We start from the raw sequence: 13313 nt of genomic DNA on the forward strand, positions 1-13313 counted from the left end.
AAAGGTCTGATGATTTTAAATCTGACAATTTGTGTATGTTTGCAGGTGAAACATGTGAAGGACAATTTGTTGATATTGTCATAAAGGAGGAAGAAGACAAGCAGAATCTAAACTTTGTTCTGAAAGAAGATGAGATAGATAGGTCTCATATACAGTTGGGAAAGATATCAAGCAACCAAGTGAAGGGCTTGAGGATATTGAAGAGGAGAACATCGAAGAATTTTTGAGTCATAAAGAGAACTTGGAACAGCAAGGAGATATGATGGTTGAAGCATCAAGTGAGACCACAAGGTCTTATGTTATTAAAACTGATAGTTTGTGTATGATGGTAGGTATTGCAGGAGAAAAGCAACCTTTTGAAGATATCCTCAGAGTAGATGAAGATCTAGAAGTAGAAGGTGACAAATAAAACTTCTCATAAGAAGAAGTCTATGGATGGGTCTATAGAAGTTGTCATAGAGATGAGGAATCAGGATCTTATTCTGATGAAGAATGAAGGAATATTGTCTCAAAAAGGTAATCAAATTAGTTTGATTAATGTTAATGATGAAAAACAAATGCAGGAAAATGTTAATGCAGATGGTGAGACAAGGATAACTCTGGGAGAAGAGTTACAAAGGGATAGCAAGGCAAAATGTACTGAAGAAGAAGTACATCTACTTAAAGATGTTAAGGAAGAAGTCTATGCAAAAGACTTAGCAAAGGGAAAAAGGACATCTGATCATTGGTCAGTAACAAAGGAAGGTATGGAAAATTGTGTGAAATTTCCAAATTCTATTCCAATTGAAATTATTGAGTTATATAAAAAATTAGATTTTCAAAGAAGGGAGTTGGAAAAACAGAGAATAGATGTTCAAGAGAGATTGTTGAAAAAGGAAAACAAAAACATTGTCATGAATGACAATCATAAGAAAAAGGAGATGGATATGAAATTTCAGCAGATTGACACTACAAAGGAAGAAGTTCACTATGGTAGACAAGAGCAGGAAGACATCATTAGAGCATATGATGTGGAAAAGAGACTAGTTGACAGTCTCATGAGTTCTTTTGAGAATTCAAAACAGCATACTAATGTTCTAACAGAGGAGAAAGAAACAGAGCAGAAAAATGAATTGTTTCCAAAGGAAAATAAGGCATTGAACTTTTGAAGCCTTATGTTTTTTATTTTAACGGATGTTTTGTGGGTACAGGTTTTGTTGCAGATGCTGGAGGAAATTTGGCACAAGTGAGCAGACAAATAAAAATGAAGGAAGAAGATTATGTGGAAGTATTTAATCCATGGAACCGAAATGTTCAATTGCTGGAGAGAATGCTAGAAAGTCAGAATTCAATGCAGAAATTAGATGTTGTAGAGGGAGATATCCTTAAAGATATTCAGGAAGTTTGGGTGGAGGCAATGTCTACAATGATAGCCAGAGCAAGAGCAATGTCTACAATGGTAGCAAGAGCAAAAGTAGAAGAAAATAAACAACAATTTGAAGAGTTAGTAAACAGCAGCAACAACCTGAAGCAGAGAGAAAAAGGTAATAGTGAATGGCAGAATATGGACCACCCCAAAGATATGCTAGAGGTGGAGATTGAAGAGTTATGGTAGTTAATGATGAGGCACTCTATATGGAGGAAAATGATAGTAGCAGGAAGGGTGATCAATCATAGCATGAACCTGATTGACAAAGAGAAGAAGATGGAACAGAAGAAAGCAGAAGTACAATAGCAGCAAAGGAACAAGACATTTGGACAGTTACAAAACAAAGTATGGGATCTAGGAAGACAAAGATCAGAAGACACATGATCATGAGATCATGAATATTTTCGACTTTGGGAGTCTAATGCAGGAGCATTCAAACCAAGAGAAAATCATTGTAATTAAGTAGACATAGCGGGTCATGTATTTAAGGAAGTTGGATTCCTAAGTGATGAATTAATGTAATATTAGGCTTTTGAGTGCATAGAATAGGAATTAATTATATAATGAGAGGAAGTTGTAAATGCTCTCGAATAAATGAGAACATGAGTGGTTAATAAAGACAAATGAGTTAAAAGTCAACTAGTACTCTTTAAATAGTTCCATGATTTGAGGAACGAGAGAGATCTCTTAGGAATTAAATGGAGATTAGAAGTGGACATACAGGATAGAGGACATCTAGGAGTTAGTTCAATAGATTTAGGAATCGAACCAGAATTAGTTCAAAGAACCTTTCTGGTATAAATGTAAGCCTACGGGCAGAATAGAAGGAAGGAGGCCACTGATATCAAAGATTAGGCCTGTGAGAGACAGAGAGTCTCTAATGTAATCAATTTTTCATATTTATATATAGAGTTTCATTTTGGTACTGTGTAAATGTGTGAAATAAATGTGTAATGATTGATTATGCTTGAATTCGTAGGTTCTGTAACAGAGGTTGCAGGCAGAGTTCTAAAGAAATACACGGAGGAGAAGAACGATTCGCAGGAATCGTAAGGGATCATTGAATCCACTTGGATGATCAGAGTAAAGATCTAAAGAGAAGGCGATGTAAGAATTCACAGAAGAGAAGCTCAGGAAGAGTGAGCAGTGAAATATCAGAAGAACCAGAACCTTTAAAGAAATCTAAACTCATAGAGAAATGCTGAAGAGATAGCGTAAAACAAAGGAAAAGGGCTGAGTGGAGAAGTAAAGAGGTGATACATAGGAACCGTTAGATCTTATAGATCAATGGTCCAGATCAACCACTGAGGATTAAGTTCTCAAAGGCAAAGTAGTGGATTTCAGGTGGAAGGAAAGTCGTAAGCGGCTTTTACCATTTGGCTCCGATTCCATTCATAACGTGACACGTAGCAGAGCAGTGGATAGGGGAAACCATTTTATCGAGCGGTTAAACCCCATGCTTGTTATCTACCCGAAATTGGGGTAAACCGTTGGATCTATTAAAGGAAGATCGACAGTGGAGAATCATCGCACAATTTGGTTGATCACACGAGTGACAACCGTCGGATCGATTTCAGATTGATGGTTGAGATTTAATTGGAAATCACGTTTTGGTAAAGCCAAATGACAAGGGGGAGATGGAATAGAAATACGCCGATAGCCATAAAGTGTCGATCGGCGAACGGAAGTCGGGGTGATCAAATCAGCGCTGAAGAATGATTGGAAGGTGCAGACCCGATGGAGTGATAGTGGTGAGTGTATAATATTTGAGATCCGCTATATGTGTTCGGAGCGAGTTTCCTATGTGTTCTGTGTATTTGTGTTAAAGTGTTGTGCTGAGTCTTTTTAGGCTAAAACATATATTATCGTTCTGATAGTCACATATCGGAGGGATAGGGGTGATGAGATATGTGTGTGTGTGTGTGTGTGTGTGTGTGGTGTGCCCATGGAGGAGCGATCCCTGATTGTGATAAAGGTAACCTCGAGATCTGTGCAGAGGTCGTACCAAGCCAGAAAAAGGTGTGTTTTGCATATAATTCCTTTGTAAATGGGTTATAAAGGAAAATAGCGTTGATGAAAGGTTTTATGTGTAAATATATATGTAACCAATGTTAAGAGGGGAAGGTTATATATGTGTGTGTGTGTGTGTGTGTGTGTGTGTGTGTGTGTGTGTACGTATATATATATGTATGTATATATATATATATATATATATATATATATATATATATATATATATATATATGTATATATGATTATAAAGGGTTAGCGAAAGCTTAAAACTAAAGTTTTGAAGAGATTTTAAGTCATGATAAGAAGGCTTAATGAAAGGCTTTAATAAAGTCTTATATGAAGGCTCAAGGGTTGATTTAAGTCCCGATAGAAGGTTTAATGGGGGGTGACTGAGTTCCGATATAAAGGAACTGAGGAATAGGGCCTTAACCATGGATGGTTGAAGATTTGACTCCTTGGGGGAGTTAAATACCTAGGAAAAATGTGTGGATGCATTTTATATGCATACTTTCGGGTAAGCGGGGTAACCCTGCGTCACTGATGCACTTATCTTCATCTAAAATTTTAATATCAAGAGATGATAATTGGCTTAACATAGTATTAAAGGCATTCAAATTCTCTGTCATTGAGTCTCCATAATTCATCCTCAAGTTATACAGTTTTTTCCGTAGGAACAGTTTATTCACCGAAGGCTTAGATCGATACAAAGTCCCTAATTTGTCCCACAAAGCCTTCGTCGAAGCTTCCCCTGATAAATTCATCAATAATGAATCTGAGACACACAATCGTATTGTGCTCTTTTCCTACCGTTCCAACTTCACCTAATCTTTAGTTGATATTTCCATTGGTTTAGTATCCATATCTATCGTGATCCACTGATCTTTATCCACTAGCAAATCCTCCATCTTGAGTTTCCACAACTCAAATCTCTAACCATTAAATTTCTCGATCTTATCTTTCCATTACTCGCCATATTCTTTCACCACAAGAATTGATCCCATAGATATCCCACTAAACAAGGTCTACCACAGGCCCGAGCAAAACCCCTCAGTAGCAAAGGTGTCCCCCTGAAGCCAAAACAGCTCTGATTTTAAATGTAGGTTTTAACCTTGTACAGAAATTACGTGCATACGAATTCTAAAAAATAGAAAATAAATAATGGCGAGAGCATAAAACATATATACACAAAGATTTTCCCCTGGATCCCCAAACTTGGACTACCAGATTGATTTTTTATTATATTCCTTTCAATGTTATAATACATATATATACATGTTGAAGAATTCATAAACCCCAATCCATTGACCCAGGATTTGAACATAATCGTAGTTCCCTTGACCGGATCTACAAAATACCATGGACAGAAAATCATCATGCCCAAAACCATGTTCGAAATCCATGCACAAAACCATAGGTAGGTTCGCCCACCTAATATAGGGTCCAACAATTTTTTCCTGAGGTGCTCCCCCAGACCCTGTGCAAGGGGGCTACCACCCCCCGACAAGGGGGGCAACCGCCCCCCTGCTACGCCCGACACAACGTACAAGGGGGGATGTCGCCCCCCCGTGTGTGGAGTAATCGTGGAAAGAGTATAACACACACCCAACATGTGTTAGTAAAATCATCTTAAAACAAGATCATTGGAACACATATTTGTATTATGAAACTCATCAAACTTTCAACCAACTTGCAAACATACCATGTTAAATAAATCAACTAGGTGGCATAATAGACACCAAACACTCAACACTAAATAAATGACATAATCAAGAATGAAGCACCAAGTATACTACATAAGAAAACTCATACCTTAGTGTACCTAAGGGGAGGCTATCTTGTCTGCACAATCAATCTAGCTAGCAAGATATAAATTTTACAACACGTCAACTCAAACATAAATAAGATCTTGATATCCATAACACTAACTAACCAAAATGTTCTCATCATAAATTCACAAGCATTTATCATCCATGCATAACAACCACGTGTGTAAAGTCATCACAAATATGTCAGATCATACATGAATATCGTAACCATAACCATTTGCATAGTCCAATCCAATTTAGCATGATACATATAACATCAAGATATTAATGTTATAACTCTAATCGTCAAGTTACTAGCATATAACAACAACAAGTTAACCTATCATGCTCATCAATGACATGTAAGCTAAACATCAAGTTATCTAACATAAAATAAAAATAGCAATGCATGCAACCACAGGTTACTATCATTCATGACACATGTGCATGTGACTATACTAATCAAATATCATCTATCATGTATGTAACTACCACATTAAAAACACGTACATAAACCTAATGCATATAACAATCCTTTACTTGCATACCTGCATGCCAAACACACAATAGATGTATGATGATCTTGTCTTACCCCAAATTCCAATGTTGCAACCTCATTATGATGATCTGCATCTCCTTTTCTATCTCAGCCAACACATTAGCGTCATAGCAACCAATAGCACCATGATGACCTAAATTTTCATAAAATGACTTCACAAGGAATTTTTAACCTACTATTCATGGATAACTATAACTAATACTATACATGCATAAAAACTACATATAGACATATAACACATGAGTGAAAAACCATATACACACCATTCTATCTAGTCGAGTCATCAATGCATGACCATATCAACTACAAAAATAATGACCTCATGCATGACAACAACAACCACCTCACATGCATTTGATAACATGTGAACACTGACGTGCATAACAATGCATAATCAACCATGCACACATAAAGACATACTCCATGACAACATCTTCAACCTTCACATGGCGACATCACTACAACCATGATCAACACCATGCAAATGCAACAAGCACATGGACTACATGCATAAGGGACACATATGCAACCAACATGAAAGCATGATCAACACACAGCCCAAGGAGAGCGCAACCATGCTCTGATACCACTTTGTAACACCCTCCTCCCACATCTACCCAAGTAGTCGGCCAATTGGGGTAAATATGCAATGAGAGGCTACTATGATATGATTCAACCTCCTAGGTAATCTTAAGGAAATGGAATCGACGGACACAAACATAGACCTCCCTCAAGAGCTTCAAGACTCCCAGGATCTAATCCACCAATCCAATTGCCCAACCCCTGAGTTAACCGAGCATTTAGATGAATTAAACCCAAATTCACTCCCATGAAAAGGCATGCATATGACTGTAACCCTATAGTCGCTCTCACAGGCTTGCTTGCCAATGACCAGACACCCAATTTTTCAGTGTTATGCCAATGACTCTATGATTTGAGCCAATTTGGCCCAGAGCCCAGGTCACTACCTAGAATTGAATCATCTCTTCAAATTAGTAAAATAACATGGAAATGATAGTACTAAAGCAAATACTTGTTCAAGACCTTGACTAGACCCCTACTAGCCATGACAGGAATTTCCTCAAATATATTGCAAGTGTGTAATCTACAATTGTAATTAACGAATCTGAGCATAGGGGTCCCATACTTATCTAAAATTTTCCATGAAGCATTGATGCCTCAACACATCAATTGTCATTCCATCCATTAGTTCATAGATACATTGATCATTCATTTACAAGTAAAAACATGATGAAATCCGCACATGGTTGTTGTCATAAAATATTTAAATAACCAACATAATAGGCACAGAATTATCCATGAAATCACATCCATATAAACCACATATAATCCATCATAATACTCATAAAAATAAAAGGATACATAGCCTTCCGTTAATGATGCAAAAACCAAACCCGGGATGGGACTTCCACGTTCCACCCAACTGTAGAATGGTTGAGCCAAAGCTCTCTTCATCCATTTACCCTCGTGCCATATTCCAAGCCTGGATGTGGGATCTCATAGAACACATCAATAAAAACTCATCCAGAGCTTCCAGAGGCCATCCACCTCAACCCATCAAACAATGATTCCACCTCACGGTCAGACATCACCAAAACCATCATTCAATCAGTCTTTATCCTAGCCTTCTAGGCCTCCAGAGTGTTTGTTCCAACTTGGCTCCAAGGAATAGTAACTCAACCCATGGTTGTTATCGGTCTCCAGATTGTTTGTCCAACCAAGGCTCCAAGACTAGTAACTCAACCCACAACTACTGTTGGGCTTCCAGAGCATTTTTCCAACCAAGTCTTCCAAGACTAGTAACTCAACCCACCAAGGGCTTCAAGAGTGTTCTTCCAACCAAGGATTTTAAGACTAATAACTCAACCCAAGTTTTTACAGGGCTTCCCGAGCATTTTTCCAACCAAGGCTACAGGACTAGTAACTCAACCTAAGTTGTTACAAGGCTTCCAAAGCGTTTCTCCAACCAAGGCTTCCAAGAACTAATAACTCAACCCAAGCTAAGGAAACATGAGAACCAACCAAAACAAAACAAGGAAATAAATCCACAATCTTTATGGCTATCCAAGAAATGGAAAGGTTAGGAAAATTCACTATCAATATAGGCAATCCTCCACGCCAGTGAAAGATCTAAGCCAAGAAACCACATGCATGCCAAAACTAGTGAGGAAAGAAAACATGCAACTCGATACCTACAAGAAAAAACCATTGTATTTGTTGATATTTATGCCACTCTTGCGCTTTCCTGCCCTTCCTTTGTTGTCTTGCTCCAAAAATCAAAGTATACCACACCCTCCAAGTGTGCTCCCAGAAAACTCTAAGTATCCAAGAGTATGTGAGTGTGTGTGTGTGTGTGTGAGAGAGAGAGAGAGAGAGAGAGAGAGAATAATTAGAGAGCTCCAAAACTGAATTGATCAAGTCTTTCCCATTGATCGTCAGAAGCCTTTTTATTAATGAGGCCTTTATTTTCTTCATTTTCCATTATTTTCCTTCATTTTCCTGCTCACATGAAACCTATGACCTTTCACCTTCCTTTCCTCCTAATTTCCATTATTTCATAAATAAAATGCTAATAAATGAATCGTGCATTTCCAAAGCCTTTGTCATTACCTTTGCTAATTTCCTTAGCCATAATAAACTAAATCAACACCCACTAGGATGTTTCCCCCACCATCTAGTTTGGAATATGTGTCCCATCAATGTGGCCTATATATATATATATATATATATATATATATATACATGGAATTTTCACCAAGGTTCTTACACAAATCATGAGGCATTCTTCTCAAATCATATCCTTGTGGTTGAACAGGTCTTAACATGCTCACCTGATGTCATCGTGATCTATTTCTTATCTATGCTTGACCATTGCACCGTCATACTCAGAGTTTGAGTTTGACTCTTAGATCTCATGATCTTTGTAGCATTCCAATTCATGCCAATAGGTGGTCTTTCATGTAGTGAACATTTTTCATCTTTAGATAACTTTCATCCCTTTATTGATGCATTGCAACACGTCTAATCATGAACATGGCTATACAATTCAACATTAGCTGTGGAATGATCAAGATTTTATATTTGTATAGATTTTTTCACTATAATTCATAAAAAAACATAGATTCTAAAACACGAATGATTAGTTTATAAGATGAAATAACCTTGAGTATGTTGAGACTGCTACAAAAATGGTCACAAAAAGATAAAGGGGAGGGAAAGAGGTAGTAAAAAAGGAAACAATTTCAGACTTCAACATTCCCCCACACCAAAGGTCCTGCATGTCCTCGTGCACAAAAAATTTCAAAATTGATCCCTCTTTCTTCTTCAATGTATGATTTCTGAAGCCGGTGCAAGCACATAGAGACTAGTGCTTTTCCTCTCTCTTTCTAATGTTGAAGGTAGCCCTTGGTCCCTTCATCATAATTTTACTTTGCAAAGCCCTAATCTTTTTCTTAAGGAACTTATTGTTTTCTTTGAGTTTCTTGTTTTTATTATACCAATGGCAGAGATGTAAAATTATGTTATCATTTTGAGTTCTTAATATCTCATTTTGTACCTTTGTTGCTTCCCTTTCCTATGTGATATGTTTATTAAGAACTTCTAGCTCATATATGTCATGCTTTAGAGTATCCTCAAGTCTATGGTCTAACAAAGGAGTTTCATTGAATGCATTTTCTTGATTCTGAGAGGAACTTACCTTTTGTTGCGCTCTTTGTTCCAGGGATTCCACATAGTCATAAATTTCTTGTTGAAGTAGATCAATGTCTGGTGTTTTCCTTGTCGAGCACACTATGTGAGGCGGTGTCTTGTATCCTTCTTCTTTAAGTTCAATCATTTCTCGAGACTGTTTAATTGAGAGTTTTGAAACTGTTCTACTTATTCTTAGCTTTACTTATGACTCTAAAGTGCTATGACTTTTCCTATTTTCTTCTGAATTGTTCTTACTTCCTTTTCTCTGGTTCTTCATGTTCTTCGAGTGTTTTAGGATCTAAGTTGGCTTTCTTTCTTCTAAGACTTTGTTTTTCATTTTTCTGCTTACATTTTTCAAAGTACTGAGAGAGTGGGGTGTCATCTTCAAATGGGTCCTCTGGTGCCTCTATTTCATTCTGTTCTGGACTTTCTTCTTCAATTTTCTCTTTAGGGTTAGGGTTTGATGTTGACCTTCATCAACTTATTTTAACCCTCCTACTTGTTTCTTCTTCTTGGATTTCTACAAAATGGTTTCAAACTAGGAAATATTGCCAATTTTCTCCCTTAGCTTCTAAATGTGCTTCTATGAGAATTTTGATCAGTCCATGATGGTAGAGGGCATTATCAATAGATTTAGACTCTCTCTGTATACTAGATGCCATATTTCTAAGAATATGGAGCAAAAAGTAGGGCATATTGATTTCATTTCCATCAATAAAATGCATCGGGAGCCAAGAATGATAGAAAAACATGGTTTCAAACCTTCCTTCACAAGTTAAAAAATTTTGGATAACCAACAATAAATTTCTCCATTTCCCTTTTAGTATTGTAACTGGAATTACCCTTTTAAATATGGATATATCCATACTTGGTTCTCTAAGGAGCTTTACCCAGTCCTTCTCCTTGATTTTATTATTCTTGAACCAACTTTCTTCATTTCTAGGATATTTTGTAACTTCTTCCATGATAGACGTTATCAAGATAATCTTGATGTCCCCAATTTTTACCTCGACCCCATCAAAAGCCTGAGCAAAAGCTTGAGTGACCTCTACCTCATGCATGTTGAATTTTTCAAAGAACTTAAGCCACCCTATCTACTGCAATTGGTCTCTAACTATTGGGTATGCTTGAAGAAACTTTATTTCATTTGGTTAGGACCGGACTATGATACCCAAGTAGAGAGAAGTCTCAATCTTCAATTGTTTCCTTTCGACAGGGATCATGGAAGGTTTATGTGAAATGAATAGAGTTGAATGGTGAGGGTTATGGAATGGAGTGGAATGGGATGAGGTTGAATAAAATGATAGCAGAGTAAGGTGCTTACGAAGTATTTGTTTCATGATAAGACTGCAATTTTTCACATGATCTCCCACGATTCCTAGATCTGATTTCATAGGATCGGTAAGATGTATGTGATTTTTTAGCGGAATTGATGTGACTGAATGAGTAATGATGATGGTGGGGTGTAACAGTTATGATTTTTGGGTAGTCATATAAGGTTTTCTAATAATTCAAGATTTTCTTTAATAAAATCATCCCATGAATTAAAACCTAATGTCCTTATATGAAAAATAATTCAACATATTATATAACTTCTCTTGTGAGTTCCTTTGATATTCATTTGTTGTGGATTTTCGGATGTTGATGTAGATTTAGAATTTAGACTTGGTTGTAGAATTGAAGATCAGTTGCAGAATGACAAAAATTTTGTTGTTGCTTATTATTTCTTGAAATTTGTTGTTTGATTGGGAAAATACACTTTATTGTTGTTGCTTCTTTGGTGATCAGTGAAGAAAATGGGTCTTCAGAAGTATTGCTTACCTCCAGAAATTTATTAGAAAAAGAAGGATAGAAAGAAATAGGGACAAGAAAAGGGAATTTATTATGAAAATCTAAGCTACCAAGAACCCTTGGTTTCCAGTTACTATTTTTTTATAAGTATGCCAACATTGTTGGTTTTCATACTTATACAAAATTATTATTATTATTATTATTATTATTATTATTATAAAAAGAATTATAATGGAGTTGGAAAATGAGGAGAATAATCTCCTTGCTTGACCAACTTAAATTCAGAATTTTGTTGCAAACATTTGAAAAACTCTTCCTTTGTTAGTGGTTTATGATACAATATTAATATATGATCATCAACAAGAAAAGTAACTTGTTCATCATCAATAATTTTGATTTTGACTGCTCCATTATAAAAAATAGTATAAATCTCAAAAGGACCAAGCCAATGAGTTTGAAATTTCCCTTGAAAACCTTTGGAATTGGAATAAAAAATAAGAGCACAGTCACCTTGCTTGAAATTTTTAACTTTGATCAATTTTTCATGCCATTTTGATCTTTGTCGTTGAACTATCTTGGTTCTTTGAATAGCATCTTATCGGATTTCATCTAGCTCATTCAATTATGATAGTCTTTGTTTTTGAGCTTCTAATAGATCAAGGCCCAATTTAGTTGTTGTTCTAAAGGTCTCCACTTAGAATTCAATTGGAATCAAAACTTGCTTCCCATAGACAAGCTCATAAGGAGTATGTCTAGTTGTGTTTCTCCATGTGGTTTGATATGCCCATAGTGCTTCTGGAAGCTTTTTTGCCCAATCTTTCCTATGCAAATGCACAATCTTGGTTAGAATTTCTTCAATAACGTTTTTGGTTGATTCCACTTATCCATTGGCTAGTGGATTATATGGAGTAGACTTTCGACACTTGATCTTATATTGCTCCATTATATTTTGCACCAACTTGGATGTGAATTGACTATCTTGATTAGTTACAATTTCTCTTGGAACACAAAATTGAGGAAAAATATCCTCAAAAAGAAATGTAACTACAACATTTTCAGTTAATAATAAAAGAGGTTTAGCTTCTACCCATTTTGTAACATAATTTGTGCAAACAAGTATGTACCTTTTCTATTTAGATGGAGGATTTATTGGTCCAAAAAATCTAGAGCCCATTTTTCAAAAGGCTCTATAAGTACCCATGGTTGTAGAGGCATTTCATCTGATGGAATAGGATTCCCCATTCTTTGACAACTATCACATATTTTGACATATTCTTTGGCATCCTTGAAAATGGATGGCCAATAATATCCCAAAAGAAGGATCTTGTAGGTAGTTATTTTGTCAGCAAAGTGTTCTCCACATGGCTCATCATGAAAAGCTTTCAAGATTCTAGGTACTTCATCTTCTCGAACACATCTTCTAATGATCAAATCAGGTGTAGTTTTGTACAATTCTCCATCTATCCAAGAATAAGGTGCACTAGTTTTGATCAGTTTTTACTTTTCTCTAGCTGATAGTTATGGAGGTAACTTTCATGTAGCCAAATAATTAGAAATATATAAAAACCAAGGTGTTTTAGTAGATACTGCAAAAATATATTTATTAGGAAAGCTATTTTGTACAGGAACATCATAACTATTATTCTGCATTCTAGAAAAAAAATCAACAATTGTATTTTCTTTTCCTCGTCTCTCAAGAATAGTAATGTTTAATTCTTGTAAGAATAGCAACCATATTGTAATTCTACCATTAGTAATTTCTTTGTTCATTAGATATCTAATGGCAGAATTATTTGTATGAATGAAAGTTTCATAACCAATGATATAATGACAAAACTTATTAATGGCATGCACAACAACTAAAAACTCATTTTCTATTAGAGTGTAATTTAACTCTGTTGGAGTCAATTTTTTGCTTGTATAATAAATAATAAGGAGTTAAACCCTTTTGTCCGAACATAGATCCTAGATTTGTATCTAAAGCATCAATAGAAATGTGGAAAGGAAGAGACCAATTAGGTCCTCT

This window comes from Pinus tabuliformis, chromosome J, assembly GCF_031772625.1.
Source record: "Pinus tabuliformis cultivar Carrire ecotype Pingquan chromosome J, CPIR1, whole genome shotgun sequence".
Classification (NCBI taxonomy): Eukaryota; Viridiplantae; Streptophyta; class Pinopsida; order Pinales; family Pinaceae; genus Pinus; species Pinus tabuliformis.